The following is a 12,977-nucleotide window of genomic DNA, read 5'->3' on the forward strand; positions in this document are numbered from 1 at the left end:
AAACACAATGCCAGTGATTACAGACCCATCAGTTTACCTGTTGTCAAGACGGGCGGCTGCCCGGCACCAGGAGCAGCTGGACCTGCAAAGCAGACTCCCAGAATTGGTTTAGGTGTGTGAGAAATCATGGTCTTTATTCCAGGCTCAGGTTCAGTACACAGGTGATCAGTCAGTGGAGCAGAGGCACAATACGGGTTAGGCAAAAATGCAGTCATGTTTAGGCAGGGTTCAAAGGCACAAGCAAACACAGTTTTCAAGGATGAGGCAAAAAGGCGTGGTCGAGGAGGACAGAGCAAAACACGGTACATGGCAAGTGCAAGAAGGGTGGAATGTGTGCATAGAGTGACAACAAACTGGCAAATGTGTGGTGGCTGGGAGAAGGGAGAAGGTCTCTTCACTGGAGACTGCATCGGGCCAGTGGGGTGGCAGTGACGGTGACGGTGAGCAGCAGGAAGCAGCTGGCTGTGTTTGCAGCGTCCTTGCATCGTCTAAAACGGTGAAACAAAGATGAGCTGAAAACAACTTTTCTCGTGCTGAAAAGCGGAGGTGGTTTATCCAGGCCAGCGGTATCAGTGGAGGCAGTTCATCCAGGCCCGCGGCAACGGTGGGGGGGGATACATCCAGGCCCTAGGCGTCGGCTACATCCGAGGCTAACAGCGGTTACGTCCGCGGCTAGCAGCGGCTACATTCGGGACTGGCGGCGGAGGCATCGCTGGAGGCGGTTCATCCAGGCCCGAGGCGTCGGCTACATCCGAGGCTAACAGCGGCTACATCCGCGGCTAGCAGCGGTTACATCCGGGGCTGGCAGCGGAAGCATCGGTGGAGGAACCTTCATCCAGGCCCGAGGCATCGGTGGCGGGGATACATCCAGGCCCAAGGCGTCGGCTACATCCGCGGCTAGCAGCGGCTACGTCCGCGGCTAGCAGCGGCTACGTCCGCGGCTAGCGGCGGCGGCAACCGAGGCCGGCGGCGGTAACATCTGAGGCCGCCTACGGCTACATTCCTGGCTGATGGCGGCTACATCCGTGGCTAGCAGCGGCTATGACCGAGGCTGGGGGCGGCTGTGAACGAGGTTAGCAACGTGGAGGGTTTGTACGCGGCGACTGGACCTGTGGTGGTGGAGGTTACGGGTGAGAATTGATTTTTGCAATTAACAGTGGCCATACTAAGCCACGATAGTTAACATGGCACCACCCAAGAAAACGGAGAAACTAGAGGAAAATATAGAGGAGATAAAGACCTCAATAAACCAGATATTAAAAGACATGTCTAATTTAGACAAGCTGACGGTGGAGATTAAAGAACTCCAAAAACTGGTTAAAGTGAAGGACAAGATCATTAAGAAACTTGAACAACGTGTAGATGAACTTGAACAATTCACTAGAAAAGATGATGTTATAATATCTGGACTAGAAACAAGGCATTGGACATATGCAAGGGTGGTGGATTCTGGTGGAACCAGTGGGGAGAATGCACCACCTGAAGAACAACAATCATTGGAACAGCAAGTTACAAACGTCCATCAAGACACGATATCAGACTGCTATACTGTTCCAACTAAAGATAGAAAAAATAAACTGTCTAACATTGTTATACGATTTACAAGCAGAAAATATAAAAATTAATTATTAAGACAGGCAAAGAATTTGAAAGGAACGAGTGTCTACATAAATGAGCATCTAACAAAAAAAAAATGCAGATGTTGCTAGAGAAGAAAGACTATTAAAAAAAACAGAAGCACATTGTTGCTACATGGGTCTGGAATTGTAGAGTGTGGATTAGAGTAAAAGAAGGAACAAACGGTATACAAATCAAAAACATGGAGGACCTTACAAAATACAGACCTGAATAGACAATCAAATATGACGTCTGTTGGTAATTGGACCAACAAAAAAAATCTGATCAAACATGGAAACAAATGATAAAATATATGACATAGACACTAATATTGATGAAAGTATATTTGACTTAAAAACGATTGGTTGTGAGTATTATACGGTAGAACAGCTAAATAGTGAAAAAATTGCAGAAGATACCCTGTCACTCTTACATATAAACAGTCGAAGCTTGTATTGTAAAATGTCACAAATAAAAGATTATTTAAATCAGTTTAAAAATAGATTTAGTATTGTTGCAATCACTGAATCTTGGCTTAATGATGATCTCATGACTGATGTTCAAATAGAGGGATATGAGCTGTATTTTGTGAACAGAAGAGATAAAAGGGGCGGTGGTGTTGCTCTGTACATAAAGGCAGATCTGATATGTACAATTGTAGAAGAAATGACAACTGTGGATGATGTCATAGAAATTGTAACAGTGGAACTTGTACATGAAACATCTAAGAATATTTTAATCAGTTGTGTATACAGAGCACCAGACACTTGTGTTGTGAAATTTACAGATAGAATAATAGAATTATTCCATCAAATTAAAAACAAAACGCTTTTTATGTGTGGAGACTTTAACATTAACATAGAAAGCTCCAGTTGGCAAAGAATAAGTGATTTTGTGAATTCAATGTATAGTTTGGGGTTATTCCACTTGATAACAAAACCAACCAGAATTACATCGCAAAGTGCAACGGTAATCGACAATATATTTACAAATAGAACAGATGAAATTATCAGGAATGGGATCTTGATGACAGATGTTAGCGATCATTTACCAGTTTTTTCAATATTTAAATATAAAAATAGGTACAAGAAAAAAACTGTTATAAACTTTAAAAGAGATAAGTCAGTAAAAGCCTTAGAGGCATTGAAATATGATCTTAAAAATCAAAATTGGGAAGAGGTTTATGTCAGTGATGTTAATGTAGCATATAACTCATTTATGAAAATATTGATGAAATCATATAATAAAAACTGTAAATTAATAGAAATGAGTAAGAAAAGAGTAAATAAACCATGGCTGACAAAGGGAATAAAAAATGCTTGTGCAAAGAAAAACCATTTATACAGGTGCTTTTTAAAAATGCAAACAAAGGAAACAGAACACAGATGCAAAAAAAAAAAAAAAATATAAAAATAAACTATTGACAATAATTAGGAAGCAAAAAAAAAGATTATTATAGTGAACAATTAAATAAGAATAAAGATAATATGAGGGCAACATGGGGAATTATAAAAAGTGTGATTGAAAGTGATGGAGCGAAAACAACTTTTCCAAATTACTTTGTCAAAGAAAATAAAGAGATATATGACATAAAAGAAGTGGCAAATGGGTTTAATGATTATTTTTCAAATGTAGGATCAAGTCTGGTGGGAAATAAACCAATAGTACAAGATACATTACATACACTTGTAAATACGGTCAATAGTATTTTCCTGGACAATGTGGAAAAAGATGAAATAAGAAATATTGTAAAAAACTATGTAAGCAAAAGATCAGCTGACCATGAAGATTTAGACATGACTGTAAAAAGTATAATAGAAACTGTTATTGAACCATTCACTTATATTTGCAATCTGTCTCTGTCAACAGGGATTTTTCCAGACGAAATGAAAATTGCCAAGGTACTCTCATTATATAAAAATAGAGACAAACATAATTTCTCTAATTACAGGCCAGTATCATTGCTTCTACAGTTTTCTAAAATTATGGAACAAGGTTGGATAAATTCATTGAGAAACATTATATTTTAAATAATGCTCAGTATGGATTCAGAACAAAACATTCGACAGCTATGGCAATTATGGAATTAATAGAGAAAATATCAACAACAATAGAAAATAAGGATTATTTTGTAAGTATTTTTATTGACTTGAAAAAGGCTTTTGATGTTATTGACCACTCAGGATTGCTTCACAAGTTACAACAATATGGAATAAGAGGTATTGCACATCAGTGGGTAAAAAGCTACTTAGAAAACAGAAAACAGTTTGTTCAGATAAATAATACCAAATCAGAATTGTGTAATATTACTTATGGAGTACCACAAGGATCGGTATTTGGACCCAAACTGTTTATTTTGTATATCAGTGATTTTGTGAATGTATCTAATGTGCTTGGTAGCATTTTATTTGCTGATGATACAACGCTGTTTTACTCTGGATCAGATATACAGGAAGTAGCACAAGTGATAAATACAGAATTGGAAAAGGTTAAACATTGGTTTGATATAAACAGACTGTCACTAAATATTAATAAGACAAATTTCATATTGTTTAATGACAGAGCAAAAAAAAAAAATAACGTGTCATTACAAATAGATGGAATGGATATACAAAGGGTAAAAGAAACGAAATTTTTAGGAGTCATGATTGATGAAGATCTTACATGGAAGTCACACATAAATTACATAAAAGGAAAAATAGCGAAAGCCATTGCTGTTTTGCATAAAGTAAAATATTCATTAAATAGTTATGGTTTATTAACATTGTACAATTCATTGATTTTCCCATATTTAACTTATTGTGTAGAAATCTGGGGATCAACATATACAACTTATATACAACCTTTGATTATTCTTCAGAAAAGGGCTTTAAGGGTGATTAGCAACAGTGGTTTTAGAGATCCATCTAATCCATTGTTCATTAAGTACAGGGTACTTAAATTTCGTGATTTGGTTGATTTGAAAATATTACAATGTACCAAGCTAATAAAAATGCTTTACCAACAAACATTCAAAATATGTTTGAGAAAAGAGTAAGTAGTTATAAATTGAAAGGAATAGAAGTCTTTAGAAAACCAAGATTTAGAACCAAAGTAAAGGAACGGAGTATTGCAGTAAATGGTGTAAAATTATGGAACAATCTCAACAAAGAAATTAAAGAATTAAGGTCGCTTAAATTATTTTAAAAATGTATTAAACTAGATGTATTAAGTAAGTATGAAACTATGAAATAAGTCAGTGGGCTGTAAGGAAGTCAAAAAGGTAATTTGTTAATAATGTTTAAAATGTTTTAAGTTTAAAAATGTAACCTGTCAGAGATGTAATCTATTAAATAATGGTCATAATTATGAAATAAGTCAGTGGTATGTGACAAGTTAAAGAAATACAATCTGTTAAATAATGTTGAATAATGATGCTGGATATTGAAAGATTGTATTGTAAAAAGGGGCAGAAAATATAAGACTTGTTCTTCTCTCTGCTCCTTTTCATTCTGATAATTGAGATGCTTTATTTCTGCTTTTCTGTTTTGTTGTTTTGTTTTTTAAATGAATGAAATAAATATTGAAGAAAGAAAGAAATAGGCAGGTGTTAACAAGGTGCACGTGAGGAGAAGGATCTAGAAAGGGGGCGTGGCTGGTGAACAAAGAGTAAGGAAGGGACAAGATGGTGAGGAAGGGAGTGCGCAAAGTGGAGTGATGTAATAGACAAAGATATGGATATGTGAGCAGGTGCCAAGAGCATGAGTAAATGAAAACACAAAGCAGACTGGGACAAAGTGTGAGAGGAGGGCACAGACCTAGTGGAGTGACAACACAGACAGAGTTGCGAGAGAGATGAAAACATAGAGCAGGTGCAGGGTGTGGAGTGAAACAGAGAACTAAGAACAGAGCTACAACTGAATATAATATTACTATGAACAAGAGTAAAACTAAAAACTGAGCACACCATCAGTGCACACCAAAATTCATATTTGTCTCCTTTCGCAACTCCAGTTTTATCCGTTCTTTTGTTTCTTAGCACTTGATTTTGGACTTTTCCGCTTTCTTTTTGAGCTTCAAATCTGTATTTTCCGACTGCTACTGTCCCTCTTGGTTGACAGTTGTCACCCATACGTGAACTCATACCTCCCATCTGTTATGGCAAACAGACACAGAACTAAAACAGTATGTTTAAGAAAATGAGGTGAATAAGAGATAGTAAGCCGTTGTCGGGGTGGTTTCATTGGGGAAACTTTGTATAAAGACAAAATACAAACAGTGGGAAGTGATTGAGTACATTTTATTAAGTGGTAGGCCCACTTTTAACAACAACCAAACATTTCAGTAACCTGGCATTTCTTCTTTGCAGAATTGCTTTATTTCAACACGTTTTCAAGCACTAACTGTTAGCTGTAAAGTCTTTCTAACAGCATCCCGATGGGAGTTCATCAGGACTTCGAGTAGACCTTTACAACATCTTAAATTAGTTTGTTTTGAACCATTCAGAGGTGGACTTGTGTTTCAAATCGCAGACTGGTGATCATCATCAAGACAACTGAAGCAGAAAAACATCCTCACACCATCACAGTAGTACAGTACCACAACCATGTTGGACTGTTGATTATAATGTGCTCATTGCAGACATCAGCTGTAAACACATCAAACAGAACATTATCTGAAACGTCCTGCTTGGAAGTCCATAAAGTGTTTTGTGGGAAGATGTGAGTGAAGCCTTTGTTTCTCTTGGTTAGCAGAGATTTTCATCTTCCCATGCTCTCCCATGGATACGGTTGCCATGGCAGTCACATGATAACCTGGAAGAAGAATTATCAGTCATGTTAACTCTTTGACATATTGGCTAAAAGTGACAGAGGTACTGTGGAGTTTGTCAGTTTTTGTGCAGTTAACAGGCTGCAAAGGCTTCAGTGGAACAGACGTCCACTTATAACTTTGAAAGTGACTCTGGCCACAGCACAGTTGTACTTTGACAAAAATGCACAAAAGAGGTCTGTCTGTACAGGTACAGCACACCAGAAGCCAGTAAGACAAAGAATTCATAGCCAAAACTGAAGAGCACCACTTTCCTTAAATTACTACAGTGACACAACATACTCAACTTGACCGCTCAACTAAAAATGAGATTGAGGCTTTGAAAATGAAAGAAACTATCAGAGAAGCTCACTTCAAGCTACATTACCTTCTAAAGCACATGTTAATCAGAGCGATGGAGAGAGAAGGCAGAAGAGTCTGCTGCGGTTAAACTTCAGCAAAATCCTTTCTATGGGAAATCATTGTTAAATAACTAGAAAACTAGACACTCGCGCTCGTTGACTGCAAACCTCCACCAACACTAGTTTCCAATTCAACAAATTTTAATCTTGGAGTAAAATTGTCAAGGTCAAAGTCTTGTGAGAAGTAGCTTTTCATAAGTTAAAATAGATGTTGTCATGATTTGGGTTTGGTTTGCTTTTATTTCTTTGTTTGGTTTCTCAGTTACTTTCTGTTTTGTTTGTTCTCTTGCTGGGGTTTTCCGTTTGGGTCCGGCTGTCCCTTTCTCTCTTGTCTGTCTCTGCTGGCTCTTGGTGTTGGGTGTTTCCCTCTCTTTGGCCATGCCCACTTTCTGATGTGTTCCACGCACACCTGTTCCCAATCAGCACCTCATCACCTGGGTGTATTTAATGTGGAGTAAGCAAGTCTAGAAAATGGCTGGATGGATGTGCCATGTGTAGACGATGAACAGAACATGTGACCAGTTACCAAAACGTGGCTGCATAATGGGAACAATGTCATAAAACATCTCCAGCTGGATGTTTGGTTTTGACCTCCCTGCTTGATCTGTTACCAATCAATAGACTTCCTGACCTGATGAGATTTGGAAGAGAGTGAGACTTCATTTACAGTATAAGTGACTTTATAGGTGACTTTTGAGAAATGACCTGATGGACTGTGTTCTGTGCTGAGGCTGAATGACCCCTCAGCTGAGAGCAATGAGGTGGTCTCACTTAGCCGAGCACATGGGGCCTGTCAGTTCCATTCCAGGTCTGTCTGTGCACAGCCTGAATGTGCGCTAGCTTACATGCTGTGCGAGCGCAGTTTGATTTACAGTCATTAGTGCTGCATCTTATCGACTGATAACAAACCTGACCCCTAAAGGCTGTTGAATAAAATGTCAGTAGTGTCAAAGAAAGTGATATAATGTTTCTAATATCTCTTTTCTCCTCTTTGGTGCTCTGCAGATTCCACACACTCTCACCATGATTGGCCAACATAAGAGGAAATTTGAGGAGCTGACTGAGGATCAAGGTTATTCTTCACCACCCACTTTGGATTCCAGTCCCAACAACCCAGGTACACCAACAACAAATTTCAATGAGTGTCCTCATCTGACAAAAACACAAAATCACCAAAAGAGCTGAGGCTACATGTGCTTATTTATATGTGTTAATTTTTAACATGGTTGACTGACTCATCTTTACCGCTGCACCATGGCTCTGATCAGTGGCGGTTTTTAATATGGGCAATGCGGGCTATCGCCCTGGGTGGCATTAATGGAGGGGCGGCAACGTGGGGACGAGCACTTAAAAAAACATCCCCAGCGCAAAATGGTTTTCTTGTGTGTGTACAATTGGCAAATTGGCACCCCCTGCAGGCAGCTGCAGGCACCCCGCTTGCTGAAGCAGTGAGATAGTGAAAGAAAGTGGAGGGGTGCACCACGCTCAGGGAACAGTTCACCTTTGGGTTTCTCTAATTCTCTAATGGGAGGGACAAGTGGGGGGGGTTCATGGGATAAAGTCAGTTACACCTCGAATTTCTTCCAAATAACGCACATCTCATTCATAAAATTGTAAATACAGGATTAAAATTCCTGCATGTTTTTTCTGAATTGTGTGACATGTCCTGCTGTACACGGAGATGATTCAGCTTAATCCCCAGCTGGGCGCAGCCGAATTCTCTCCGTGTGCGGCAGAAAACCGTGTACAGTCGCTCTCCTCACGTGCGATCTGCTCCGCTTTGGCTCCGTCCACTGAGGACGCAGCACAGAACCAGAACTCTGCGCCACATTTCTCTGCGGATCACACAGCAAACGAGGCAGGCAGCCAGTTTATGAAATAAAAGGCATTGGAAAACAGACAGACAGGGTGTAAGAACGGGTTTGAATCTGCCCCCTGTGGAAAATAGTTTGCAGAAAGGACAGTCTACCTATTTGCAAAGACGGCTTAGAACTTATTCTGTGTTCACATTACAAGCTGAAGTGACTGAATCTGACCCTTTTTTCTGTGCCTGCAAGAGTGTGTGTTTTTACAATAATTTTCCAGCAGCTGGCAACTCTTTTTGTTGTCATATACACTGATAAAATACTACTAATAATAATAATAATACAGTTGTATGCAAAGGTTTGGGCACCCCTGATAATTTTCATGATTTTCCTTTATAAATCATTGGTTGTCTGGATCAGAAATTCCAGTTAAATATATAATTTAGCAGATGAACACACTGATATTTGAGAAGTGAAATGAAGTTTCTAGTATTTACAGAAAGTGTGCAATAATTATTGCTGCCTATGCTCTGATGATATTGAGGAAGAAACCTCAAGGAGACCAGACTCAAAGGGGTGACCCACTGCTTAGGCCATTCTACCAAAAACATTTACATTACAGAACACAATACAACAACTTTTCATGATAGTCCATGCAGGCGTCCAGCCCACCGTCAGGGGTTGTGGAGGGGGGTCGTCGACCCCCTCGTTGGATCAGCTAATCCAGCACATGGCTCAAGCTGCATCTCAGACAGAGAAAAAAGAAAACAGAATCAGTCGGCCAGAAAAACTACACTTAAGGTATAATTTGTCAGCATGAAGCAACAGGAAAGCAGAAGAAATACTAAGGTGATCACCGGCCACGAGCCCTAAGCTTCACTAACAGACCCAGACTTTAGATAAAGTTAAGGCTGAGACCCACTCTGTTTACAAATAAAATGAATTTAAAAGGGTAGGAACCATAGTAACATACTATGCCAGTATGCTAGCCATACAAAAGGGAGAATAAATGTGTCTTAAGTTTGGATGTGAAAGTCTCTACAGAATCTGACTGTTTTATTGATGCAGGGAGATCATTCCACAAACATGAACATGAACTCAGAAATAATTACTGTACTAGAGAACACAAACTTAACCAAAACTGGAATTATTTTATACACAAAACTGAGAACACACCACGAGATACTAAAAACCACCAGGGACAGACAGCAGGGACATGCGCTTCAACACAATCCATGTCCTTTTTCAGTCTGTTTAGCAAAGTTTCCACTCACCACAAGAATTCAAGTGGCAGAGTGTTGTGCCACCTAATGTATGTATGTATGTGTATATATATATATATATATATATATATATATATATATATATATATAAAAAATCAGTTCACATTATTTCTCCATCCACAGCAATGCCCAGTCTTAAGAGGACCAAGAAGACACATCAAACCAGGGTGGCCTTTGGCCAGGTGACAATGTTCCTCTTCAGTTGGTGTCAGGACTTCACTGCAATTCCGTCTGAGGGAGGCTGCACCCTGGGAATGATGCCGCACCACAATGTCCAACAAACATACACAGTTGACCATTATGACAAGAAGCAGGATTACAGGCGGAGGAAAATACTCTGGTAGGGACTCACGAGAATCGAGGAACGGGCGTCTGCCAGAGGTGAGTCTTCTGCTTGTCATTGTTTTACTTCATCGTACATTCAGACTGACAGTAAAATTAGTTTCTGGTTAATATAAGTGAATCGTTACATTACGACTAATGTCCTGTTTTTGTCTCACCAGGTGAAAGAACACCAACAGGGCGGGTTTGCTGAGCATGCTCTGAAGATGAAGGCTGGATACTGGGAGAAACGCTTTTTTTCCCAGAGATACAAATCGGAGAGACGTTATTCTCTGCTTAAGCAGCTGGTATCGAATTCATCGACAGGGAGGAGGAGACACAGCTGCAGGACCTGAGGAGCTCTAGGAGGAACGTTGGATGTGACTGCAAGGGCCACTGCGATCCTCTGCCCTGCAGCTGCAGTCTGGCTGGCATCAAATGTCACGTAAGAACAGTTTGCCTGTCAAATTTCTGCTCTGTCGGATTTAGTGATTCAGTACAAGCACCACCTGTTTTATGTGTATTTGAGTAGTAATCTAAGTACTTCTTCACAGGCAAAACATACCGCATTGGTATGCAACTGCACCGAAGACTGCTGTAGGAACATCCAGGGTCGCACCCCGTCCAATAAGCTCGGGGTGCGAGCCCATTACCAGCGCACCATAATGAGACTGAAGTCAGAGAGGAGGACGCTCTGAAGACACCAGACTGATCCCTACAGCCACCCTGGAACAACTGAGACTTTAAATTTGTTTTTTTATTATTCTTTTGTGAATTCAAACATGTTAAAATCAAAACAACAATTTAAAAAAAAAATCAATGAATACAAGTTTTTATTTTCAAAAAACTTTTTTGGTTTTCTGCTTCCGTTGCTTTTCACTTTAACTCAAAAACGATCTCAACTAACAAATAAGACTTCAGGCAAAACAAACAAAAGCATTTTGTTCATAATTTCAGAATCTTCACTATGTTGCATCTTTTTTAATTAATTTCTTGAGGTGGACATTTTCTGGTTCTTATTTTAATTATTTCATGAACTGATGCCTTTGACTGTAACACTGTGATTTGCTGGACAACATGGATGTGAGCCTCTCTTCAGAGTCGGACCTGGAATTCTTCCATGGATTTCCATATCTGGGCCCAAACTCGTTCAAGGTGTCCTAACGCATGGACAACTGTTTTCAGGTTCAGTTGCTGAGCCCAGCGTCCCATCAGATGGTGTCCCCCTGGACGTGCTTCTTGGAGTCATTAATTTTCACTTTCAGAATCGACCCCAGAACCTCCTTCTGCTTTTACAGGCAATCAGTTGTTGGAAGAAGCTGAGAAATTGTCTTTGATGAAAATTTGTGGACAGTCTGACAAAACAGAAATGGTTCAAAGTACGGAGGGGGACTGCATGTGGACATAAGATATCAGTGTCCACATGTTGGATTTGGAGGAAGCTGTGATTTTTTTTTTTTCCAGGTTTGCATGATGTTCATCTCAGGGGATTTATTTATTTTCTATTCTGGCTCAGTCCAGTCAAGGGTTACGGGGACGCTGGAGCTCATCCCTGCAGTCACAGGGCATGAGGTCAGGGACATCCTGGACAGGACACCCATCTACTGCAAGGACACATACAGACAGATAAACATATTCACCCACCTACGGTCAGTTTAGAGGAACCAGTTCACCTTCTTTTTTGACATAAATCTAATTACTGGCGAATCAAACTATTTTATTAAGAAAATTAAATTATTTTCAATCTGGGACAACTTTTGCACCTTTGTAAAGAAATGTGTACTTCTGAAGGCTGTTGGTCTCATTCCAAAGCATTTTTTTTTTCCACAGGTTATCTTATGATTAGATATTTTAGCAAAATGCCACCAAAACTAAGTGGAGTGCAATAATCAAAATTTTGGTAGCACTTTATATTAATGACACCTTATTTAGCCTTATTTAAACATGAATAAATACATAATTAGTAACAAATAATTAAGAACGAAGTACCACAAATCCTTTTTACATGATGATTAAGACATGTATTAATGATTAAGGAGGAATGTCTACATGATCTACTAATCCTGCTTTGCATTAGTAATTCAGGTAAGTACTTTTTTGTGAACAAGACTATGTCTTATAAAGTATTTGTTAAGGTAGACAAAACACTGAAATTCCACAAACCCCTTTTCAGTGTAAAAATAAGACCAAAATCAGTATAAATAAAACCACAAGACATCAATACGGAAGTTACGTATTTGCAAAACTGTACAGAAAATCAATGTACGAGGTCTATTAGAAAAGTATCCGACCTTATTATTTTTTTCAAAAACCATATGGATTTGAATCACGTGTGATTACATCAGACATGCTTGAACCCTCGTGGGCATGCGAGAGTTTTTTCACGCCTGTCAGTTACGTCATTCGCCTGTGGGCAGTCTTTAGGTGAGGAGCGGCCCACCCTCTCGTTGATTTTTTTCATTGTTTAGGAATGGCTCAGAGACTCCTGCTTTGATCAAAATTTTTTCAAAAACTGTAAGGCACAACTGAGTGGACACCATTCGATAAATTCAGCTGGTTTTTGGTGAAAATTTTAACGGCTGATGAGAGATTTTGGTCTGTTAGTGTCCCTTTAAGGACGACCCACGGCGCCTGACAGTGATCTGCGCTCCGAGGTGGCAGCGTCTCGCTGTTTCAAGCTGAAAACTTCCACATTTCAGGCTCTGTTCACCCAGGTCGTCGTCAGAGAACAGAGAAGTTTC

The 12,977-nt window shown here is 39.5% G+C and overlaps 1 long non-coding RNA gene across 2 annotated transcripts; it reads left to right on the forward strand.

The window, feature by feature from the left end:
- Window positions 1–716: 716 nt before the first annotated feature.
- On the forward strand, window positions 717–11,762 carry LOC117513370. 2 transcript variants are annotated; one of them, XR_004561590.1, is made up of 5 exons: window positions 717–1,130; window positions 7,833–7,944; window positions 10,039–10,296; window positions 10,419–10,681; window positions 10,791–11,762. It is a non-coding gene; the product is annotated as an uncharacterized LOC117513370 (long non-coding RNA). The 2 variants fall into 2 exon arrangements; XR_004561591.1 differs by having other exon boundaries at window positions 717–1,072.
- The last annotated feature ends 1,215 nt before the right edge of the window (window positions 11,763–12,977 follow it).

This window comes from Thalassophryne amazonica, chromosome 7, assembly GCF_902500255.1.
Source record: "Thalassophryne amazonica chromosome 7, fThaAma1.1, whole genome shotgun sequence".
Lineage (NCBI taxonomy): Eukaryota > Metazoa > Chordata > Actinopteri > Batrachoidiformes > Batrachoididae > Thalassophryne > Thalassophryne amazonica.